We start from the raw sequence: 13,094 nt of genomic DNA, 5'->3' as shown, positions 1-13,094 counted from the left end.
ATTTCAAAAAAGTTATAAATTGATTTGCATTTTATTGAGTGAAATAAGTATTGGACCCCTTCGCAAAACATGACTTAGTACTTGGTGGCAAAACCCTTGTTGGCAATCACAGAGGTCAGACGTTTCTTATAGCTGGTCACCAGGTTTGCTCACATCTCAGGAGGGATTTTGTCCCACTCCTCTTTGCAGATCCTCATAATGTTTCCACCTCCATGTTTGACGGTGGGGATGGTGTTCTTGGGGTCATAGGTAGCATTCCTCCTCCTCTGAACAGCGAGTTGAGTTGATGCCAAATAGCTTGATTTTGGTCTCATCTGACCACAGCACTTTCACCCAGTTCTCCTCTGAATCATTCAGATGTTCATTAGCAAACTTCAGACGGGCCTGTACATGTGCTTTCTTGAGCAGGGGGACCTTGGGAGTGCTGCAGGATTTCAGTCCTTTACGGCATATTGTGTTACCAGGGGAGTTGCTAGGTGGCAAAAAGACCAGGGGCTTCAGCCCAAAGTCCAGTGCCCTTACATACACTGACCTTCCTGACATACACACACACACTGACCCCTACCTAACCAGGAGACAGACTTCATGTGTCCTGCAGCAGCAGCTCAGCTCAGCCATGATGTGCGAGGCAGCCAGAGGAGAGGAGGAGAGCCGCCCGAGCGCCAAGCAGGGATCGATGTGGCGCGGCAGCCGCATTGTAATTCCGGCCTTCTGGAGCCTGCAGCGCCTATGATGGACATCACACGTCCCGCGGTCACACCATTGGGAAGTCCATCATAGGCGCTGCAGGGTCCAGAAGGCAGGACCTGCTGTGTGACTCGGCCGCACTTGGGATCAGATCGTTCCCCACTCAGCGGCGCTCGGGGCTAACAATAGAACAGTGCCCACCCGAGACCCAGGGCTTTTAGGGGACCCACTTGGGGCTTCAGCCACTGTCAGCCCCCCCCCCCCCTGCCGACGCCACTGTGTGTTACCAATTGTTTTCTTGGTGACTATGGTCCCAGCTGCCTTGAGATCTCCCGTGTAGTTCTGGGCTGATTCCTCACCGTTCTCATGATCATTGAAACTCCACGAGGTGAGATCTTGACTGGAGCCCCAGACCGAGGGAGATTGACAGTTATTTTGTGTTTCTTCCATTTGCGAATAATCGCACCAACTGTTGTCACCCTCTCACCAAGCTGCTTGGTGATGGTCTTGTAGCCCATCCCAGCCTTGTGTAGGTCTACAATCTTGTCCCTAACATCCTTGGACAGGTCTTAGCCATGGTGGAGAGATTGGAATCTGATTGATTGCTTCTGTGCACAGGTGTCTTTTATACAGGTAACAAGCTGAGATTAGGAACACTCCCTTTAAGCAAGTGCTCTTAATCTCAGCTCCTTACCTGTATAGAAGACACCTGGGAGCCAGAAATCTTGCTGATTGATAGGGGGATCAAATACTGTATTTATTGCCGTATAACATGCACTTTTTCACCCTGAAAATCGGGTGCAAATAGCGTGTGCGTGTTATACGCCAATACTTCAATTTTAGCTGCCTCGGAGGGGACAGGGAGGGGGGTGGGACGAGCGCCGTCAGATTACACACAGTGAGAATCTCCTGTTTAATTGGTGGCCTCTGTAATAGGAAGTTCTGTCTCCTGGGCCGCCATTGGACCACTGTTCTGTCTATCATAGGAAATTCTCACTGTATGTAATCTTTCGGCGCTCGTCCCGCCCCCCTCCCTGTCCCCTCTAGGCTGCAGATGAGCATTGATCAGGCTGCACTGATAGCAGTGATGAGGCTGCTGCATTGAAGGCAATGGTGAGGCTGCTGCATTGATGGCAATGGTGAGGCTGCTGCATTGATGGCAATGGTGAGGCTGCTGCATTGATGGCAATAGTGAGGCTGCTGCATTGATGGCAATGGTGAGGCTGCTGCATTGATGGCAATGGTGGGGCTGCTGCATTAATGGCACTTGTGAGGCTGCATTGATGTGAACTGATGTGGCTGCATTGATGGCACTTGTGAGGCTGCAGATGGGCATTGACCCTTATTTTGCTTCAAAGTTCCTTATTTAAAATTTAAGTTTTTTGCCTGAAACTTCCCCCTTAAAAAGAATGTGTGTGTTATATGTCAATAAATACGGTACTTGTTTCACTCATTCACTCAGGCTGCACTGATAGCAGTGATGAGGCTGCTGCATTGAAGGCATTGGTGAGGCTGTTGCATTAATGGCACTTGTGAGGCAGCATTGATGTGAACTGATGAGGCTGCATTGATGGCACTTGTGAGGCTGCAGATGGGCATTGACCCTTATTTTGCTTCAAAGTTCCTTATTTAAAATGTAAGGTTTTTGCCTGAAACTTCCCCCTTAAAAAGAATGTGCGTGTTATACGTCGATAAATACGGTACTATATTTCACTCTTTAAGATGCAAATCAATTTATAACTTTTTTGAAATGGGTTTTTCTGGATATTTTTGTTGTTATTCTGTCTCTCACTGTTAAAATGAATCTACCAATTAAATTATAGATTGCTAATTTCTTTGCCAGTGGGCAAATGTACAAAATCAGCAGGGGATCAAATACTTTTTCCCCTCACTGTAGAGGGCCGTGACAACCATCAACCCAGGACTCTTTATTATCACAATGAAACTGCAAGTCTTCTCACCCATGGTTTTAAGTACAAAAAATACAAAGAATCTGAATGATGACGTATAATCCTTGTAGGGTGGCATGTGATTAATTTTTATTTAGTTTTTTTTTTTTTTTTAGATGTCACGCAAATCATTTAGTGGCATTTGATCCTTTCCTCCACTAGATGTCACCATCTGCCTAGACCTTTTATGAGCTGTAGCGTTCAGGAGAAAGTAAAACAACAATACACAAAAGAAAAAAAATGTTTGTTGTAACTGCTTAAAAAGTGTGAGCTGGAGTTTGGCTTCAATTTGTTAAAATCCAACACTTCCTTCCCCCCAGACTAAGAGCCGGTTCACACAGGGGCGGCACGACTTGCAGGTCAACTCACCGAGGCGACCTGCACACCACTTCAGCAGCGACTTGCAAAACGACTTCTGTATAGAAGTCAATGCAAGTCGCCTGAAGTCGCCCCAAAAATACTACAGGAACCTTTTTCTAAGTCGGAGTGACTTGCGTCGCTCCTATTAGAACGGTTCCGTAGTACAGAACGGGACGCGACTTGTCAGGCGGCTAGGTCGCCTGACAAGTCGCCCCTGTGTGAGCCGGCACTGACAACGCTGCTGTTCAAAAGTGTCTCTGTTGTTCCTTCGTCTACAGTGTAGGCACCTAAGTCTACATCCACACCTGGGTGTTTTGAATCGTAGGCCGTGATTCTGCCCACGATTTGAGCAAGATAAATCAGGCTGCAATCGAGGCAAACCACATTGCATGAAACTTGTCCCCCAAAAGAAGCTCCTGATCCTTTTTTGGGTGACAAGCTTCCTGCGATGCAGTTTGCCACGATTGCAGCGTGATTTATCTTGCGATGAATCCAGCATGTCTTTGGAATGTGGGAGGAAACCCACACAGGCACAGGGAGAACATGCAAACTCCATGCAGTTAGTGTCGTGGTTGGGATTTGAACCAGTGACCCTTTTTACTGCTAGGCGAGAGTGCTAACCACTACACCACTGTGCCGCCCCACTACACCACTGTGCCGCCCACTACACCACAGTGCCGCCCCACTACACCACTGTGCCGCCTACTACACCACTGTGCCGCCCCACTACACCACTGTGCCGCCTACTACACCACTGTGCCGCCCACTACACCACTGTGCCGCCCCACTACACCACTGTGCGGCCCACTACACCACTGTGCCGCCCGGCTACACCACTGTGCGGCCTACTACACCACTGTGCCGCCCCACTACACCACTGTGCGGCCCACTACACCACTGTGCCGCCCACTACACCACTGTGCCCGCCCACTACACCACTGTGCCCACCCTACTTTAGTATCACTTTAAAGGTGAAAAACCTTGAGGCTTTAGGCTCCTTTCACAGAAAGTCGCACGATTTTGCTGCGATTTTTACAGCGACTTTGTTGCGATTTTGATGCGACTTGAAGCAATGCCTGTGTCTATGGACCTCATGTCGGACCAAAGTAGTGCGGGGACTACTTTGAAGTTGCACCGATATGAATGGTGCTCATTGGAACTTGAGGGGTACGACTTGTCATGCGACTTTGAAGTCCCGAGTCGCAGGACAAGTCTCACAAGTGTGAAAGGGGCCTTAGAACCACTTTAAGTAATTAAAAGGTTCTATATTTTTGCATTCTATTTGTATTTATTGTTTGTGGTATACATATCCTTTTGTGAGGTGTCAGAGTTCCGATATGTTAGTTGTATGTTGTAATGGACATAGAGAGGCACACGTGTTCAGTAGCGGTGTGTTCTGAGGAGAACACGTGGTCACATCACATCACCACTTCCTCCTATACCAGCACTTTCACCTTCACCGCTCTCTCCCTTATGTGCCAATACACAGGAGGCAGACAGGCAGGGGGAAGGTATTTCCTGCTGCACACACTGCTATACGGAGCGGTGTCACACATTGGATTCCTCCTGAGAGTGATGGATCATACAACACAGTGGCGTTGCTATGGGGGTGCGGGGGGGGGGTGGCCCGCACCAGGTGACACCCACCAGAGGGGTGACACCGGGCCGCCGCTAAACACTGTACTGTATTGCTTTGTATTACTGTATTGTAGTGGAGCGGTGCAAGCACGGCATCCAGCCGTGCGGGGTAGGCTGCCTGTAACACTCCTCACTCAGTCTAATATCCCCAAGTGAGCCGAAGTTGGTGGGCGGAGCTGGGGGTGTGGCTGCCTCCTCCACTCCTCCCACAGACTCCTTCACTATGGCTGATCCTGCAGCTGAAGCACATAGAGGACACAGCAGCCCCGCCTGAGTCTTCATCTGCAGGCATGAGGCATGCTATGTACAGTAAGTTACTCAGCACACTGCACAGTGTCACTACATATAACCTGCCCTATACCACCCCAGCCTGCCCTGTACCACCCCGGCCTGCCCTGTACCACCCCTGCCTGCCCTGTACCACCCCAACCTGCCCTGTACCACCCCGGCCTGCCCTGTACCACCCCGGCTTGCCCTGTACCGCCCGGCCTGCCCTGTACCACCCCATCCTGCCCTGTACCACCCCGGCTTGCCCTGTACCACCCCAGCTTGCCCTGTACCACCCCAGCCTGCCCTGTACCACCCCAGCTTGCCCTGTACCACCCCAGCCTGCCCTATACCACCCCAGCCCACCCTGTGCCACCCCAACCTGCCCTATATCATCCTAACTTGCCCTGTACCATCCCAACCTGCCCTGTGCCACCCCAACCTGCCCTGTACTAGCCCAACATGCCCTATACCACCTTAACCTGCCCTGTCCCACCCCAACCTGCCCTATACCACCCCAACCTGCCCTGTACCACCCCAACCTGACCTGTACCACCCCAACCTGCCCTGTGCCACCCCAACCTGCCCAATACCCTCCCAACCTGCCCTGTGCCACCCCAACCTGCCCTGTACTACCCCAACATGCCCTATACCACCTTAACCTGCCCTGTACCACTCCAGCCTGCCCTGTGCCACCCCAACCTGCCCTATACCACCCCAACCTGCCCTGTGCCATCCCAACCTGCCCTGTGCCACCCCAACCTGCCCTGTACTACCCCAACATGCCCTATACCACCTTAACCTGCCCTGTAACATTCTAACCTGTCATATACTACCTCAACCTGCTCTATACCACCCCCAACCTGCCACTATACCACCCTATACTATCATTTACAGGGACTGGTTTGGGGTGCGCTCCATGACCGTGCTCTGCCTGCATGGTGCTGGACAGCCTAGACAGGAGGGGGGGGGTGACACCATGTTTTACTGCACCAGGTGACACCAACCCTAGTGACACCACTGATACAACATACACTTAGTTATGAGGACTTGATCAGGGTTTCTTCTACTTGTTATCACTGACAAAGCAAAGACTTTATTATAAAAAAGGGGGCGGGGTTGTGTGAGAAGACGTTGTGGTGATTTACATGACACGGGGAAGTTGGGATGTTCTGAGGTTTTTTTGTCGGGATAGCGATTTAATGGTGAATTGTGTGTCTCCGCCCCTCCAGGTGATCTCTTGTCCCATACACTGTGTGTCTCCGCCCCTCTAGGTGATCTCTTGTCCCATACACTGTGTGTCTCCGCCCCTCTAGGTGATCTCTTGTCCCGTACATTGTGTGTCTCCGCCCCTCTAGGTGATCTCTTGTCCCGTACATTGTGTGTCTCTGCCCCTCTAGGTGATCTCTTGCCCCGTACATTGTGTGTCTCCGCCCCTCTAGGTGATCTCTTGCCCCATACATTGTGTCTCCGCCCCCTAGGTGATCTCTTGTCCCATACATTGTGTGTCTCCGCCACTCTAGGTGATCTCTTGCCCCATACATTGTGTCTCCGCCCCTCTAGGTGATCTCTTGTCCCATACATTGTGTGTCTCCACCCCTCCAGGTGATCTCTTGCCCCATACATTGTGTGTCTCCGCCCCTCTAGGTGATCTCTTGTCCCGTACATTGTCTGTCTCCGCCCCCCCAGGTGATCTCTTGTCCCATACATTGTGTGTCTCCGCCCCTCCAGGTGATCTCTTGGCCCTTACACTGTGTGTCTCCGCCCCTCCATGATGACGTCTCATCTAAAGTTTCTCTTTCTCTTCTCTTCTCTCCTGCAGGTGGTAAACTTGCAGTACAGTGAAGTCCAGGACCGGGTCATGCTCACCGGCCATCACATGGTGCGGGACGTCAGCTGCAAAAACTGCAACAGCAAGCTGGGCTGGATCTACGAATTTGCCACGGAGGACAGCCAGCGCTACAAAGAGGGGCGTGTCATCCTGGAGCACGCTCTGGTGCGGGAGAGCGAAGGCTTCGAGGAACACGTCCCGTCCGACAATTCCTGAACTCCATCATTCCATTTCCACGTCAAACTCTCTACGACGTCTTTGCATACAATGTTACCTTTGTCTCCGAGTTGCATTGATAAGATGGAGGAACTGAGAAAGGCCTGCTCAATTATTTCACGTTTTAAGTTATCTGCCACCTCCAGCAAATCTTTCTACGAATGCTGACAGTTTGATTTCACCCCAATAACCCCCCCCCCATTCTCTACAAATCTGGCAAGTGCCTTATATTATCGATTGTTTGCTCTGATTCTGTACACTCCGTAATTCAGAAACATTAGGGGTGCACCAAATGGAAATTTGAGTGCCGAAACTGAAAATGACATATTTTTAAAAAAATATTCATATTTTTATATACAATTGTATTATATTTGAATTATTACATTTAATTGAGGATATTAATTAATATGAATTTATTGTTGGCCATTATTGGCACCTTTTAGTGCAAAAAAAGCTCAGGAAAAATGCAGTCTCATGTCCTCACTCTCTGACCGTCTCTTGTATCATGTCCTCAGTCTCTGACCCTCTCTTGTATCATGTCCTCAGTCTCTGACCCTCTCTTGTATCATGTCCTCAGTCTCTGACCCTCTCTTGTAACATGTCCTCAGTCTCTGACCGCCTCTTGTATCATGTCCTCACTCTCTGACCGTCTCTTGTATCATGTCCTCACTCTCTGACCATCTCTTGTATCATGTCCTCACTCTGTGAACGTCTCTTGTATCACGTCCTCACGCTCTGACCGTCTCTTGTATCATGTCCTCACTCTGTGACCGTCTCTTGTATCATGTCCTCACGCTCTGACCGTCTCTTGTATCATGTCCTCGGTCTCTGACCGTCTCTTGTATCATGTCCTTGATCTCTGACCGTCTCTTGCATCATGTCCTCACTCTGACCGTCTCTTGTATCATGTCCTCACGCTCTGACAGTCTCTTGTATCATGTCCTCACGCTCTGACCGTCTCTTGTATCATGTCCTCACTCTGTGACCTTCTCTTGTATCATGTCCTCACGCTCACGATATATATAGATCACTCCAATAATCATAATAATATATATATATATATATATATATATATATATATATATATATATATATATATATATATATATATATTATTATGATTATTGGAGTGATCTATATATATATATATATATATATATATATATATATATATATATATATATATATATATTATTGGGGTGATATTGATGAGATATTAGTTATGAATGTGCAATCATTGTGTTTTGGGGGAGATAACTGATCAGTATGACTCCTCCCCCTCCCCTCCCCCATTAATAAAAAGCTATTTTTGTTGCAGTGGACAAGAAATCCAAATAAAAAATAAAATAAAGAAATGTTCTCTTTGTGGGGTGCAGAGGTGACATTTGGGGGAAGTCTTTAGACAGGAAGGAATGGATGATATTATTATGGGATGGAAATATTACCATAGAAACGTCACATACACAATCAGACTGTGATAGAGATCGGAGGGAGAAGGAAGGAGTTTTGTATTCTTTGCAGTTTTGCTCATTATTTGATAATATAATAATGGGGATGATTTGGATAAAGAATGTTTATCAGATACGGAATCTTCTGAACACCAACAAAGAAGGAAATGTATTTGTTATACTGGGAGTCTGGATCTTCCAGCACCTGAAATTGCCACCGAGCTTCGCTATTGGTTATTTATATATATATAAATATCACTAATGTGTGGGGGGGAGGGGGTGACATGCGTTGTGATATATGTATGTGTGTATATTATATATATATATGTGTGGGGGGGAGGGGGTGACATGCATTGTGATATATATAATATATACACACATACATATATCACATGTGTGTGGGGGGGAGGGGGTGACATGCGTTGTGATATATGTATGTGTGTATATTATATATAAATATGTGTGGGGGGGAGGGGGTGACATGCATTGTGATATATATAATATATACACACATACATATATCACATGTGTGGGGGGGGAGGGGGTGACATGCGTTGTGATATATGTATGTGTGTATATTATATATAAATATGTGTGGGGGGGAGGGGGTGACATGCATTGTGATATATATAATATATACACACATACATATATCACATGTGTGTGTGTGGGGGGGTGACATGCGTTGTGATATATATAATATACACACACATACATATATCACAATGCATGTCACCCCCCCACACACACACACACACATATATATATATAATATACACACACCAGGGCTGCAACTAACGATTATATTCATAATCGATTAGTTGGCTGATTATTGTTTAGATTAATCGATTAATGACCTTAAAAAGGAGTGATATATAATTTAGTTAATATGTAAGGTTTTATAAAAAAGGCCATTTATTCTGAAATCTCTGTATATAATGATAAATATAAAGAACCGATACAGGAGATCTCCGGGATACAAACGGAAGGAGACAACAGGAAGTGAGAGAAATCCTCCCAAAGTGACATCATCCCTGGGTGTCACCAGAACTAGTGTCCCCATTGGAGGATTTCCCCTTTAATTCCTGTTCTGGTGACAACCCAAAATCTGGAATGTTTCTTTCACTTTTGTTGGTAAATAGAGAGAATGAAGCTCCCTAAAGGGGGCGCAGACAGCAATAAAAACCTGACAGGGGTTCTAATCCCCCTCCACTCCATCTAACACCAACAATAAAAACATTTTCCTTTATTTATAATGTAACATATGGGGGAGAAATGAAAAAAAAATGATTTGGCAGTGAAAGTGGCAGTTAAAATGTGTGTGTGTGTGTGTGTAGGGGGAGGGGAGGGGGAGGGGTTACTTGGTTTGACAGTTAAAGGGTTGAAACAAATGAACAATATAGTTTGGTGGTGAAAGGGTTAAAAACTGAAAGAATTTGGCAATTGAAGAGAATGAATCTTCCTAAAGGGGGCGCAGACAGCAATAAAAACCTGACAGGGGTTCTAATCCCTCTCCACTCCATCCAACACTATCAATAAACAAGTTTTCCTTTAGTGATAATTTTACATTTGGGCAAGAAATGTAAAAAACACATTTTGGTTTTGTCGGTAAAAGGGTTAAAAATGGGGGGAGGGGAGGGTATAAAAAAAAGAAAAGAAGTTGGTTTGGCGCTGAAAGGATTAAAAATAAAAATAAAACTTACAAAAATCTGTGTTTTGAAAGGGTTAAAAATGAAAAAAATTATGATTTTGTAGTGCAAGGGTTAAAAACAAAAGGGGAGGGGAATTGGTTTCATAAATGAAAGGGAAAACATTTGATTTGGCAGTGAAAGGGTTAAAAATGGAGAAATAATTGGTGTGTAATGATGATAAAATAAAAGAAAAGATTTGATGGAGGATTTCTAAGGCTCCATTCACAATGTTATCATAAGAATAGAGATCTTTATTTCAGCCATGGGACTGTAAGGGTTAAATCTCATTCACAATAACATGTTCTTCCAGGAGCCGTATATCCCTATTAGATCCGTATACTGATCCTACAGGCTGAATTCCCAAAGCTCACAAATAAGGACGTGGCTCCTTTAAGAAAAATCGTCAGTTATTTTTCAAAAAAAAAAAAAAGGTCACCTGACTTGCACTGCGATCTGATTGGTCCATCTGCCTATGATGTCATCAGCTGAGTCTCTATATAGCCAGACGCAGGTCAGTGATCTCTCAGAAGCTGAGATCACTGACCAGTGAACACGTGCTTCTTCTTATCTCTCCTGAGATATTTCTTGCGATTTTATTGGATTTGATTTTGTTCGATTCAATTTCATTGCGATTTCTATTGTCATACATTTAAAGCGAGTTTCTTTATTCCTAATAATGAACCGATTTAAATGTAATCGGCTTCTTTCTCTGAAAAACACCAAAGAGAAAGCCAGCAAAGGAGGGGCAATGGTAGGAGGTATCAGTGACCAGCCTGCAGATACGCCAACCAAAAAGCCCCCCAAAATGAAGAGGATTGTGCGCGGCTGTTTCAGAGCCGTTGTTGGATGCTTCGGTTCCGGTTGTAAAGCCAATAGACATCACCGAGACACAGACATCGAAATTGGTAAGTGTTATGGATAGTGATAGATACAAAAAGTACTCTGGATAAGTCACCTACACTCATCGATCAAATTATTGATTATTTGTTTTCATAGAATCATAGAACAGAAGGAGATATTAAAGTGATTGATAAGCCACAATCTGATCTTTATATCATCTCCTCTGTCAGATAAAAATCTGCATCCTCATGTCTGTGCGTTATTTATAGATAAAACATTTTCTACTTGTATTAAAGAGGAAGGAATCCCATCGATTTAACACTTTCAAAAAAAATTTCTATTTCTGGCATGTCGGGAATGCTGTCACATTGGTTGTGCTCTCAACCAAACTGTCAAACCATCCAACGGCTGCTGTCATAATAAATCACATGTGCAGCATTATGGCAGTTGAAGATTCACCACTTCAATACAGGCACTTCCCCCCCTTCCTGACCAGGACAATTTTCAGCTTTCAGCGCTGTCCCACTTTGAATGACAATTACGCGGTCATACAACACTACACCCAAACTACATTTTTATCATTTTCTTTCCACAAATAGAGCTTTCTTTTGCTGGTATTTCATCACCTCGGGGTCTAAAAGAAACAAAAGTGCGGCGCTATATATCACATCCACAGCCGTGTGTATTACAATAAAGACATATATAAATGGTGAATACTACCAAAAAATGTATGACCATAATATGGATAGTGTCAATTAATCAGTGTTGATCACATATAAGGTAAATAAACAATAATACTTAGTTATCAGATGTGCCAGTGATTAGTAGAAACCCGTGCTGGTTCCATGAGCCAAACACCAAACATAAAAAAAATCATAAAACTTAACAGTCCATAAAAAATGTGTAGAAAAATAGTGAAGAAAACATCAGCAGAGTTCAAAGGGGGTGATGCATGGCCAGATGGTATTCACAGAAGTATAGTCACACCAAATCTGGCGAGTGGGCAGAAGGGAGACCACAAGTGTGCATAGATTGTACATCAGTGCCGGGGCCAACACCAGAAGTAGAGGAGGCTTACCGGAAAAAATTGTCCTGAAATGGCGTATGCCAGACAAGTCAAAAAAGCATAATAACCACTGGTTCTGAGAGATGCGTCTTGTCAGATGTCATCAACAGATGGTGGGAAGAAAAGGGGGTGCCTGCACGGCTTCCTCTCCCATAGGTAATCCAGTATAAGCCAAACGTGTAGTTTCATATGCCATGCAAGGAGCAAACAAAACTCACATAGCGTAATAACGTTTTAAAACACTAGTTTATTAAAATAATAAAAAACAGACTCACATTTTGGAAGAACGAAACAGAGCTCAAATATCAAATAGCGGCGATCGTGAGGGGTCCACCCGACATGTTTCAGCTAAGGAGCCGTCATCTGGGGTATGGACCACCCTCACCTCACCGCTCTATAAACAAAAGATGACCCCCACTGGGAGTGTCTACAAACCGGAAGTGCAACAAGTGAGAATCACTTCCGGTTTTCAGGGTCATAGGATGACTAATGGGATAGCTATATTAAGAACAATTGATGAAGCAGAGAACCATGTATCTCATGTTTCAAAAATTAAGAAATTAAAAATGGGAGATAAATACAAAAAAACGATAAGCTGCGTCCTGACTGCGTCCATCTAACAGGAACTGGTCAGAGCGCTAGCCAAGCCTCACTCTCAGTATCAGGAGGCGCTTCCCGTGCAAACATATCAGTACACATCCTATCTGGAAGGACGTCGTGACGTCATTCCGCTCGGCGTGGCGGCGTCGGCGTCGGCGTCAGCCAGCCTGCTCCTCAAGCCTCTCTCTCATATGTGATGCACTTCCCATCACACAGAGAGGATACAATACCGCTGCACTTCACAGGGAGGAAACCAAGCCTCGATCTGAGGCAAAGTGTCAGCAGAGAGGAGAAATAAGTCGGTGCACTAGAAAAGGGCATTAATATTAAAATGAAAACAAATTAAAAAAGAAAAAAAGGGGAGATAAAAATGATTACACAAGGCTAATGCTCACAATAACATTACCTTATAAAGATGATACAAGGACATTCTGCTAAGGTTAATTAGTGTTCAATATTAAAATCATGGACCATAATGTTAAAGGGACACTGCCAATGGGG

This window comes from Aquarana catesbeiana, linkage group LG09 (assembly GCF_042186555.1).
Source record: "Aquarana catesbeiana isolate 2022-GZ linkage group LG09, ASM4218655v1, whole genome shotgun sequence".
NCBI classification, from domain to species: domain Eukaryota; kingdom Metazoa; phylum Chordata; class Amphibia; order Anura; family Ranidae; genus Aquarana; species Aquarana catesbeiana.
The sequence above is the reverse complement of the archived record's forward strand: the minus strand, read 5'-3'. Positions refer to the sequence as shown.